Raw genomic sequence first — 13,742 nt, 5'->3', positions numbered from 1 at the left:
TGCACTGCTCAAATGACTTGTAGAAGTGGTCACACAAACTCAAGTTATATTTCCAGCTACTGACTACTGTAGCTTTTAAAACTTGTTATTTTTAAGTTTTTGCCACTATTTATCTCTCCTCCTCTAACTGAAAAGACCATTTTAAAAATGGTTAATAAAGTATTGTCTGATCTTGTCACTAATGTGAGATATGCTTCCCAAAGGAAAGGATATCAGTTTTGTGAAACCCTCTTTTTACTGTCTTCTTTACTCCTTTTAAGATCAAATTAAAAGAAAACAAACAAACCAACAGAATAGACATTAGCAAAAAAGGCCAGTTTCAACCTATCCTTGTACAACAATTTACGCACTTGTTTCAGGACCATGTGAAGGAAAGTTTTATATTTAAATTTGTTCTGTTTTGGGAGGCAAGATTAAAAACTGCGTCACATTAACTTCACAACCTAAATAGGTGTCATATAGAGAATTGATTTTACCTTGTTAAGGTCCATGTGATACTCACTAGCTTTTCACCATTCAAGACTTCAGGATTTTTTGAATTCTAAGAATTCTTCACCAGCTTAACGACTTGTGATTTTCTTCTGGAAGCTGTGTTAGCTGGGATTTTTGTTCCCAGACCAGATAGATCTTGGCCATATAATATTTTGGTAGAATTTCTAGCTGGACAAAAGTGGAAGACAATGAATTTGATAACCCTGTTATAGTATTACTGTTCTTATAGCCTGCTATAAAGCACATGCAAATGAAAGAAAACAGTGACCGAAGAAAAGAACATAGCACTGCCAATATAGCAAGACACAGTGTTTTACTGCATGTTATTACCATTCATATTTCCTTTTTAATTTTTTTTTTGTTTTGTCTTAAAAAAAAAATAGGTTCTTTGTCTGTGTTAGAAGTGACATTCAGGGATCTGTGAGCGTGAAAATGTGAAAGCTGAGGACTGATTTCTACTAACCTGAATGGCTGCAGTGCCAGTTTATAGGACTGTCATGTAGCAGAAGTTTTTCTCTTCATGTCCCATAAATGGGGGAAGGTGCAGAATACTTTACTCAAGGAACTTTATTTCCTGTGCCATTACTTATTTACATTAAAATTAAATAAAACATTTAAGCACATTCAGAATTCTCTGTGTGTGTTCATACATGCACATGGGTATGTGAATATGTGCACACACCTCCAGTTTCTAACTGATGCCCAGACCTGAAGCGAGAGAGATAGAAACATTTCTGATGTTTTGCCATTTTTTCTTACACTTTAAGAATGAACCTACACTAATTATACACCTTCAAAGTCATTTGCCATCTGAAAAATATTAAGTTTTAATACATAGATTTTTAAATACTTAAAATATTTAATATATACTACCCCACATTTTAAAGTTTAGTAACATATCCTAAGAACCAAGGCTGACTTCCATAATAGAAAATATTATTGCTCTGGGAATTAAGGAGAAAAAAAATCCTTGGTTGTCCCAAAATATGTTTTGCATCAGGGTTTAAGATCCTAAGGCCAAGTCTTCTTTCAATTACGCTGACACAACCTTATTGGAGTCTATGAATATGAAACAGCCTAAAGGGCTGCAGAATGTGCCCCTTAATGTCTACAAGAACCTCATTTATTAAGATTCCTTACTTTCACCAATATTGTCAACATAATAAGTGAAGTCCATTAAAAAATGTTCCATATTCTCACTACATAACATGAAACTTTTTCTTACCCTTTTGCCATATTATATATTGGGGGAAATATGTTCAATATTGTTTGGAATTGGTGTTAATCAGAATGAAATTCAGCCTTTGTGGTTTGGATTTGATTTTCAGCAAACCTCCTGATAAGAGAAGCACTATACATATTGCTGCACACATGTATAATGCACTTATAAAGTTACACTGTCTGTTTATTTGCAAATCCACTGTCACTTTCTGAAACACTCCAGCTTGTGACTTCATAAATTAAGTTGAATTTTAATTTCCATTAAGTTTTCTGGAACACCTTACATCTGGAGGTGGCTGAGTGGTGGCATTACCCTGAGCATCCTTGACAAACTTAACCTTTTTTTGCTGTTAACTAGTCCCCAAGACAAGAGATACTTTAAAAAATCTGTGTTTTTTCACAACTAACCACTGAATAATCCACACGATATTAATTTCAGATGCTGCATTGTGAATTATATTGTGTTCATCTGCCTGCACTGCCATTGATTTACTGGTATAAATTTATTACCACTATTCATTGCAAGATTCCCCTGGGATATCTTTTGGTTTAATTCAGTGCTGAGGACCATACCCTTTTCCTAAAGACAGTGAAATTAATGAAAGTGAGCCTTTTGTTTCCTATGGAGCTGAGAAAAACCTTTCCCCTTTTGCAGGGGAACTGCATGCACGTGTGGCTACGTGCAGGAATGATGTGTTTTAAATCACTCCCTGGTGCTCAGGAGAGGCAGGCTCAATTGCTCTGCTCACCCCAACCTGCTGTGATCCTGGCAAGCCCTTATCCCACCATTCCTCCATTTGTCATGTGCTAGACGGGTTTTATGACAATCAAAGGTTGTGAAGTGTTCGATTATATAATTGCAGCCCTCTCTAAATTCTTAAGATGGAAGGAGAACAAGAGAGTCCTTGACAGAGAGCTCCAAAAAAATAGAAAGTACAGGAGCAGTACTGTATGGAAAGGCAAGGGCTCCACTCCATCATCTGTTGAACACATGTGAATACCACCATGAGGGGTGATTTAGGGATACCTCTGTATTCTCCTTTGGCATTAGTGTCAAAAGAAGACAAGATATATCTGGTGCTACACACGGCAGTGACTCATTAGGATGGATGCCCCTGAATGCCCATCATCCCAGTAGCCTTTCAGCTACAAGGTGGAGACACAGCAAGAGTCTCAAAAAAACTCACATGTAAAAGAAAAATGAGTGAGTGAGTCATCTCTTCTGCTTTGACTTATTTGATGAAGTTAAACTAGACTCTATGAAGACTTCTTGGAGCTTTTCTTAACTACTTTTGTTTCAAAATATTCAAGTTTTCTATTTGTAGCTAAAAGTGTATTACTGTTTTCCACAAATGGAAGTGGCTTTGTTTTTTAACACATTTTAACACAGTTTAAATGTGGATTTATTGTTTCACTCTTGCAAGTTCATCTAGAAAATTCTTGTTTTACATTAAAGAAACATTGTCATACAACACATATAAAGGGTCCTGGATATAGAAAAAAAATGGCACATGTCCTTTGAATCTCTTTGCAAGAGATTCTTGAAAGAGATCTTTGCAAGATCTACTTTCCATTTTTAAAAATACTTTACTATTTAATTCAGAACCAGCTCCACTTTTCATCTTCAGTGAGGAAGACTCCACAATTTTTCTCACAGAAGCAGCTCTGTCCCGGCTTCACCAGCCTTGTAGAGCATGTTTTTAGGGCAGGTTAGAGTAGAAACCGTGGGCACTTCAGCATAGCACAGACATCAGGAAGCATCCATACATTTCTTACAGTCTCAGTGCTTCCTGCAGAATTCAGGCTTCCCACTCCAAGGGATGCTGAGATGTCTCAGGAACTCCAGTTTCACTCATCTCCCTCCTGCTGGGGCCTCGATGGAACCTGTATCCCAGGCTGTAGTACTTAACACTGCAGAGCAGACTACTGCTGTTTTCTAGGTCCCTAAATGCTGATGCCAATGTCCACATCTGATACAGGGGAGAGAGAAATATCTGCAGCAAGGAGAAGGAAAGGGATCTGCTTCTTGTTCTTTGAATTCAGATTTCTCTTCCTTCACCGACAAAGGAAGCAGTTTGCAAATGTTAAAACCACTTGCAAACTTCCACTTATTGGAAAACTATTAGGTGGTAAGCCTTTCTTTAGCTATTTTTCCTATTAAATTATGCAAAATAAGTATGTCTATTGAAGTTATGAACAGATTCACAGACACACAGAGTGTCAAACTCTCAACTGATTCTATAGAATAAGCTTAAGCACTTCATTTTACTCTATACCATGCAAAGCATCCTTTTGGGTGTTGAGTTTTAGTGTGACAAGTCCAAGTCTCATAGCACCTCACATCTCTTTGAGCAGTGAGCACACTCAAATAGTTTTTCCAGCAGGAAGAAGCAAAAATGTATTTTTCCAGGAAAGGGTACTTTTCTTCATGTCTCAGTCTGAATTTTAATAGTATTTTTAATGCTAATAACAAAGAATATATTTTGGCATGTGGCAGTTGCAGGGCCTGATTGGCAGTTAATGAAAGATAAGGAGGATTCATTGCATGGAAAAAATTATTGTTGAACAAGTGAACCAATGCTTGTTACACCTTGGCATTCCAGTCCTAATGTGAGCCAAATGTGACATCTCAATCCAAAAAGCATGTAGTATTTCACAGATGTCTAAGGAAATAAATTGTCGTGCATATCAATTTTCCTGTGGCATTTGCTCATAATAGCAATTGACCTAAAACCAAATGCATGTTACAGCAATTAAGCTGACAGAAACAATGTAAGAGTCTGGTGCTTTCAGAAATTCCCATTTTTCCAATGTGGGACAAAAACCCCAGAGTAATGCAATAATGCAAATTCCAGCTTTCCAAATGCTGCATCCTGGGCATCTGCAATTTGCTTAACAGCATTGGAGGCTTAAAGTTTTAACAAATACATGAAGGAATATTCCATCTCTGTTTTAATGAATAACTCTCCCATAAATAAAGGTAAGGACAATCTTACTAACATAATTATTGTTTGTTATTGTGAATGAACACAGGGAAGGAAAGGTGAATGCAGTAGCACACAGCATCATTCTGTGGTCAGCTGCTTGTCAGGTGACTTGTACAATGTGATTTGCTGGGTTTCTGTGGTTTTATGCACTTTTTGACTGGTTTACTTTACTATGCTATTGCCAATTTTCCCAGCTCAGCTACCTCGAGCTTTTGGCCTCAGTTCAGTAAACACTTCATTCTCATGCTTAAATTTCTTCATGTGAGGAACTCCTCCTGGAGTCACCATAACTATTCAGGTGCATAGTTATACATGCAGAGAAACAAGTGGAGGCTCAGGGTCTTGGAATGAAAGATGCAGTGAATAAATGAAATATGAGTTTGTAAGAGAAGCAGTCATGCCTAGCATGATTGCAGCTGAGCGACTGCTATTCTGCTCATGTATAATGGATGCTGCACTGTGAAAACACATGGTGCCCTGTCTCTTGCCATCTCACTCAGCCTCTTTTTTTCCCCTGAGAAATTTTAAGATGACATCAGAAAACAAGAAAATATGTCCAATAGCATACCATTGTATCACTTCAATATGGTTTTAGAGAGTATCGTCATAAGCCAGGGACTATTTAGACAACCTATTATATTTTTTTTTAAGTTTCCCCTCCAAGATGCTGCCCAGAGTCACTTTGGCATGTCAAGCTGTACACTCAGAATGCCTGCAAACTCCCACATGGTGCACTTTCAGAGTTAATGTATTTGCCCTGTGGACCTCCCACATAAAGCAAAGTCAGAAATTATTTTTCTAAAATACAGAAAAAAATCCCAACATTGTCATTTTGAGACCACCATTTAGCAGCAGCTTTAGTGTTTAGCTACCATTCTCTCTTTGAGCTCAATTATGTAATTTCACCTTTAAAGCAGACATCTGTGAGAAATGTGTCTTTTGTGGCATTGGACAGAAGAACTGGACCCAGTGACCCCAAATACAGCTTGAGAAACACAACAAATTAACATTTATCAAAGCACCAGGGGATCCTCATTGCATAGTTTTATTAGCTGTGAAAACAGCTAATTGATTTGATCTCCTATAAGAACTAACTTTGCCATTTATATTAGCTTTTCCATTTATATCACCTAGATATGTCAGTGAGATTTTCTGATATTGGGCTGAAAAGGACCAGGATTTTACCTTGCATCTCGTTTGTGGGGAACATCACAATGAGAGAGAGTGCCTTCAGATGGAAAAGGGAAGGTTGTCAGTAAAAGATCTGTTCAAATAGTCACATATAAAGCTTTCTTGCAAGTGTATTTGGAAATTTGTTTCTTATTAAAATAATAAAACAGTTGTAAATGTTGGAAAATGCAAAGGTCATAAAAATGACTAGAATATATTCATAATGCTTTCCCTTCCTAGCCATCTGCAAAACAATAAAAATGTTTTCATTGTTCTGAAATGACATATGTGTTTTTCAATACTTTCTAAAGGCATTCACTTACCATGCTGGCTTCTGAAATACTAGGTCAAACCTATTAACTTCTGTGAGGTTTGTGTGGCTTAGAGATGGTTTTAGGCAATGCAAAATCAGTGCCTCAGATTGGCAGTATTTTTAGAACAGAGCAGATAACTATACAGTTACATGTAAAGAAGCTGTTCTGAAACTATGGTAAAAAAAAAGTAAAGCTGGAAAGATTTTATCAAAAAGCTAATGCTTCATAGAGAAGCAAATTATAAGTCAGTCAGTGATGAAAGGAACAAGGAAAATGTCTCTCTAAGGGCTGACACTGGTTTTTTCCAACTGATTTTAAAGAAGAGCTTTCTTCATTCCTATTGTGCTTGAAACTGGCACAACATCGGCTTTTATTTCAAAAGTACTATTTATCTGCTTTCACAATAAATGATAGTTTTTATTCTTTATAGATGTTACACATGTAACACATTCATCTTCATAAATTACAATAAAATCCCAAGAGAAAAGCTTTGCTAGGCAAGTATTATACTGAAAGCTTGAGTATGCACACATGCAAGTTATGTGTGCATACACTTAGGGTTCTTTTTCACACAAGACATACTATCTAATATTACACCAATTTTTCTGTAGCTTAAGTCAGACAAAATTATATAGTAAGACTATATGAAAAAATAATTACTCCTGAAATTTATTTCCCTTGAGACAAAAAAAAAGATAGAAAGTAGTTGCTTAACAGAATTTTTCTATCCTGACTATAGAATCCTGCTTCCATGCTGGATTCCATCAAAATTAATTCATTATGGCACAGGCATATGAGTCCCACAGAAATTCAGATGTAAGATCAGTTTTGTAATTCTCTCTTCAGCTCTTTAGGATAATTAAATTATTATCAATTCCACTTGTACTCAACTTTTTTCACAGTACTTTTTTTCACAAGGAAAAGTATTTATTAAACAAAAAACAATAGTTTGGTATTGTTGAGAGGGTTTTTATTTCTTTAGGTGCAAGTATTAGCTGTATTAAAACCGGTCACAATCTATTACAAAGGATAAAATACAAGCCAGAAAGGCCATGCACCAGCTGGCATTTTACTCCATGCTCGTGAGGGGCTGACTTGATTCACATTTGATTAGGTCTCTAGAGATTCAATATTCCCCAATTTGTCATCTATTAAGTGTTCTATTTGTCACCACAGAGAATAAAGTCAACCTTTCCTCCCCTGTCCTAACTACTGCTAGATATACTCATGAACAACATGGTAAGAAGGTAAGCAGAAATGGCAGCAGTAGTGGAGAAGGTCAATTTTATTTACCAAGTTTCCTATACAGGTGATTTTTGTGGGTGTTGTTATTGTCCCAAGTCAGCAATTCCACCTTTTTCAAGACTAAGCTAGGCTTTATTTACAACTCCAGTCATTCAAAAATAGACAGAAGCACAAGCTGTTAAACAAGCTTCTCACAAAGGAGGGTTGCTTTCACAAAACCTTCTGTTGATCACCCACTTTTCCATACATTCCACGCTGGCATTCCCTCCCAACCTCATAAAAAGCGAAGGAGCTCATTGCCACAATGCTTTCTCCAAAAGGGCTGTGCACTGAGGTCCAGTTGTGAGCACAGTCCATGCTCCCATTTAAATACTGAGAATCCATTGCTCTTGTGACTTTCACGAGCACAAGTGACTGCAGCTAATCCCCAGAGCTGTGCAGTGCAGCCATCACTGCTAAACCTGCACACATCTGCTGGCAAGTGCAAAGGGATTCTCTCCTTTCAACAGGCACCCCATACCCAGAGACACTGGGAAGAGTTGTGTTGGTAAATATGACCCTACTGACAGACACAGATTATTTCTGAAGAAATTGAAAATATTTGATTTATACATCTATTCTAAAACATTACATATTAAAATTATTTTAACATTTTGTCTAAGTCTAATGGCTCCTTCAGCAAAGGATAGCTAAGACAAATTCCTTTTCACCGGGATCTTTTCAATATTTTTTCTCTCATAGGATAATGGATATGCACTTGATAATTCAAAGCCTGCTGGAGCTGCTACTGCTCTTGCAAATGTGTGAGAAAAGCATGAAAGAAACCCTCCTTAAAAGCCACTGCATGTTCCCTAATAATACATCCAGCTGGCTATTGCTTGTCTTCCCCACGCCGGGAAGAGGCAGACTCTGTAACCCACACTCACACCAGACCCTAACAAGTACTGCCAGATTGTGCAGAGGGTTTGCTAGGCCTGCAGCCTGTTTAGAGAGAGCAGCCACTTCAGCTTCAACTTTTCTTTTCCATCCCTTTACTTAAGGTCAAATTTTAAAAAGTTGAGCTATCTGTGCATCAAGTAGCTTTGCTCTAATAGTACCAAATACATAGAAGACCAAATACCAAAAGAGCAAACAGCACAATTTCTCAGCATGATATAAGGCTTTTTTTTTCCAAGACAATTTGTGAAGTATATTTTAGGGAAGGTAATGTGAGGGAAAGGAAATTTTATGTTGCTGTGGCAACTCAAGTGAAAAAAACAGATTCATGCTGCAACACCTATGTTCAGCACAGTTTCGTTTTAAAATGCCATTGACTTCCTCAGCGAAGGAAAGCAATCAGCCAATTTTACAGATGACTTCTGCTTCCCATCCCCATGATGTTAAAAGTTCAAACCAAAACAATATCTTTTCCAGCACAAATACCTGAGGTTTTCAAAAGAGGAACCAGTGTGCCTCTGACCAATGCACACTGTCTTGGGTGTATTACACTTACTTCAGACATTTAGCTCTTTAGCTCTTGGTCCAACCAGTAGTCTACAAAAAATTCTGGGAAATGCCAGCACTCTGTTTATACTTGGATGCAGTATGATCCTTTTTAGTCCCTATGGCTGAACTTCAGCCCACCAAACATCTCCTCCCATAAGTAAATTGCAACCAAATCAGTATTAAACCCAGAAACAGAAGAAAAGCCAGTTCTTTCTAATGAGAATTGTGCTGGTAAGGAGGCTGCAATACAAACAGCTATAGCTGGAGAAGCATAGAAAACACTCAGTTAATTACACAAGGGATTAATTAAAATAAAGTCTTCAAGGGGAAGAGATGGTGTCCCACTGGTCAGTACCAAAAAAAAGAATTTTGATGAGAAAGAAAATCTGAAACTAAAAGTGGAAAAGGCAGATGCAAGGAGGAGCAGGGTGAAAGCATGAGGATGAAAACGGGAAGTCAGAAATTTAATTTTCAAATTGAGCTGTAAGGACCATATTGCAGATAGCCTAGACAATATGTAGACAGGCTTTTAAAACTGATGAAAAGGATTGAAAAACTGCTATAGGGATTTGGTTATGTAAGAGGTAAAAAGGGCAGGAAATACAGACGTCCTTGTCAGCCACTCATTCATAGATTGAAAATAAGATAACTAGAAAGTAAACAGGGTTTATGGAAAGAAGCATGGTAATTCAAGGAGAGGTAGTGAAGATGAAGACTTTCATGCTTTGATATTTTCTTGTTTTTAGCACCAGGCTCTGCAGGCATGCTTGGTATCTGGCCTGGAGACTCATCCTCTGGGTATTAAGGAAAACAGCTGCAGAGAGCTATGAGCAGGAGCTGCAGCACTCCAGCCCCCAAAAGTGGGAGCTCTTCTGGCCAAATCAAGCTTGCTTGGCAAAGCCCTGGCCATGTTTTGGTACATTTAAAAGATTTAGAAGCATAATTGCATATTTAACAGATGCTGTAAAAGATACAGACACTCACCTACTGTAAAATACATGGAGTCCTAAAACAGAGAATCACAAAAACAAAAATCAGGCATGCACAGTCTGTGGCTTGGAACAAATGTGTCATGGAGAGAAACTCATTCTTTCACTTTCCAAGACTGCCTCAGAGTTCAACTTCTTGCTCTGCTTTTTTCTTTTCTGAGAACAGAGAATGTTGCTCAGTGTAAAGAGCAGGCAGGCCTTGTTCTGCACTTGAACATGCCATTCCTGAAGCACAAACTGCTTTCCAGAGAGGAAACATTCTCACAGCTCTCTCTCTTGCTTTCTGCTCTGATGCCACTCATTTCATGGTATTTGGCTTTTTCATGGCATTTGGCTTTTTTTTGTCTCTTTTAAAAACTCCCTTGGAATACCCCATTACATGTAGCTTTATTTCTAAATTAATTCAAAGTTACTTACCTGAGAAAAAAAATTGGCATTTATTACGGGGAAACCCCTTTTCTCATGGAATTTCATTTTCTTTCTTGGCCAGAATGGGTACTGGCAAATAATGTGGCCTTTTCTGATGAAAATCATCTGTTTTTCACTGAACAATAAGCCATTTCCAGTCAGCATAGTTATTGTTTGAATTTCTTCTACTGTTTTGATGATGTTGTTGGTTGCACTTAATTATATCCCTGTGGAAACAAAGAGATAACATTCTCCTTTCTCAATATATCTCTCTCACACACGTGCTACGAACCAGCTTCCTAATTACCAAGTAAGGCTATTGCTAATGACAACATAATCAAAATGTAGGAATTCATATTTCAAATGCATGAAAAAACACCATCTGCATGCATCTTTTAAGTGAGACATTAAAAACCTGACTCCGTCTGTTCTGTGGACATTAAAAATGTGTAAAAATGAGGATTTTCCCTGGTGTCTTTGGTGAAAATCTCTGTTTTACCCACAACTGCTCAGTCTGTTCGGCTCAAATTATTCATATTACTATTCCTCATTTTTCTTTCTTTAATTTCATGTGATTACATCTCCTAACATTCCCTTTCAGCACTTAACCCTTTCCAACACAGATTATTATGAAACTCATTCAATTATGATTGAGTTTAGTTTGGTATAATCCATTTTCTTTGTTTCAGTTTTTTTCTGTTTTTCTTCTTTGTCTTCCAATCACATTCCAATAATGTATTTTTGGTAACAAGATGCTTAGAGCTTAATGAAATAGTTTATGTCTTGTCACATAGGGAGAGGGACTCTCACTTCTCCCTCATATCTTCAGATAGCCTAAAGGTATTTCTCATCTCTTTTATTGCCACATATAATATATAAATGAGAGGTAAAGTGATGTTTCATTTGCTGTTCAGTGTCACCTCTAGATCTCTCTGTTACCTCCAGTTCTTTCCAAGACAGCATTTTGGGCTTTCCCTTTATCTGAATTTTACTGAATTTTACCTGAACTGTCTCCTTCTTTGTCTATGTAGTTATATTTTAAGCTAAATACTTGTTCTTTTTTTTTCCTCTCTGTATTTTCCCCTGAGGCTTTTGTTTTTAGCAGTGTTCTCTGGTTGTATTTTAACTTCTTTTTCTCTCACTAATATTTCTATTTATCACAAAATGGTATAATCTGCAAATTACATTAATACATTTATAAGACTGGTCCTAATTGCCTGTGCATCTGCCCTTATTCCCTGCTGATTATTGTGCTATTGCCTAATGCTTTAGTAAGCATTCAGCCCATATGAACATATCTCAGTGAAGATGACTTTGAGGTAGACACTTTTCTGTACATTCAGAATCTGCTTCTATATCCACTGAACTCAGCTGAAATGTTTCAAGTGACACTGATTGTTTCCAAGTCACAAGAAACAGCACAACTTCTAGATGATCACATTTGGGCTGTAAGTCTTGGTAGTAAAGCTCTGAGCAGAACAATCAACAAGAGGAGGCAGATCATAGAGTCACAGAATTATAGAATGGCCTGGGTTGGAAGGGACCATAAAGATCATCTAGTTCCAATCCCCCTGCCAGGGACAGGGACCTCTTCCAATAGAGGAAATATTTGTAGAGCACCAAAAAAGTATTTGGCCAAGCAGCATCTTTGACATGAGAGTTCCAGGCTGCCCTGGAAATTTAAGGGATTAAATGAGAGTATATTTTATTAACAGAAATGCCTAAAGAAATAACACTCCCGCTACCAAAACTTTGACAGCCCTTTTCAATGTTTCTCTTTGAATGGAGCTACATTTTTCTCTTTTTTCCAGTCCCTCTAGACTACAAAGTGATTTGAAGAATCACCAACAATTTCACAAAATATACTCCTAAGAAAATTCTGTACCCAGTGGTGAACACTTCACAATGAAGAGGAAAAACAAATTGGGATTTTTTTTTTTTGCTTATATACAAAAACTATCCTTTTTTGTGCTATACTCTGCCTTCTCAGCAGCATACCAATGACTTCTGATTTGCTGGGTTGTGATTCAATTACATTCATAAATATATCCAAGAAAAGACAGCTAGTCTAAAATTAGGTAATTAATATGATACTGTATTCTTATTAATAAATACATTTTTTTGTATTAGAAATTCATCATTCTCACAGCAACAGGTTTTGTCCCCCTGAAAATTAGGACATTTCTTAATTGTTTGGAATTGTCAGTGGAAGATTAGCAATACTGAGCTGCTAAGGAGCTTCCTGCAGGCTGTAATTCCAGTCACAAAAGAGGAGAGTTGAAAACAGCAAGGAAAAAATAACTACTTCTGTACATGGACTCACTGACCCAAGAGGTATAAAACCACTTCCAGAAAAAGACAGAGTTTTCTATACTTTTTGACACTTTGGCCTCAACAAGAATGCCTCCTACCTCCTCCAGGGAAAAATTACTGGTCTCAGTATGTGGAGATACTTGATGGCAAAAATAATACCTCCCTGAACTTCAAGGTATCAGTTCTGGCAGGGATTAAATGGCAATACTGGTCAATAAGTGCTGCTGTTAGGAGTTTGTAACATCTTTTAGATCCACTAACTGGGATGCAATTTTGCAGGGCACAATCTATTTTAAATAAGGAGATAGCTTGTGCTTGTGAACAGGTGTTGGTGTCATGACCTGTAAGCCCAGCTCCTCCTGGTGTGTGGCAGCATGTTCTGGCTCATTGGGATCTGCAACTTCAACTTGTGTCTCAGATTCACACCATGGAGAAAACAGCAGAGACCAAGAGATTTGCAGCCCTACCAAAACACCGATTTGGGATGAACACCCAGCCCATGGGGATCCATTGCTCTCAACCGCAGTTCTGGGTGGTTCTCTGTGCTCTATTTGCATTAAAAGATAAGGGACAGAGAGCAAAAGGGAATATCATTATGTCTGTTTAGCTAAAGCACAGATCCTTTAGACAAACATGTCAAAAGGTCACCCAGAAGGGAAAAAAAAAAAAAAAAAAAAAAAGAAAAAAAAAACCCTGAACTTCAGTTGTAAGCCTAACCCTGTATCTAACCTGTATTCCTTAAGCCAATACGGAACCTTGGGTCATTTCAGAAACTTATGTCAAACCAGAATTTGTGACCTGTACAGATATTCACAGCAAGCTTGGGTAAAACTTGTGGTAAAATTTTTTTCACTCATCAACAGATGCCACTTCAGAACTAGAAAAGATATTGTATTGAGAAGCAGTTGTGAGAAACCAATGAAAGCTGCTTTCCCACGGATTTGTGTCAGGTAGCTGAGGACAAGTCTCAGCTGCAGTTTCTCCTGAAGCAGTGGCATTCAGAAACCACCCAGCAGAGACCAGCTTCTCTGGTGCCTTGCCTGGTAAAAGCTCATGCTGCAGCTTTTCTCTCAGACACAATGACAGGTGCTCCTTACTCTATCCAGCCACGTATCTTC

The sequence above is a fragment of the Anomalospiza imberbis genome, chromosome 2 (assembly GCF_031753505.1).
Source record: "Anomalospiza imberbis isolate Cuckoo-Finch-1a 21T00152 chromosome 2, ASM3175350v1, whole genome shotgun sequence".
NCBI lineage: Eukaryota > Metazoa > Chordata > Aves > Passeriformes > Viduidae > Anomalospiza > Anomalospiza imberbis.
Note: the sequence above shows the minus strand (reverse complement) of the source record.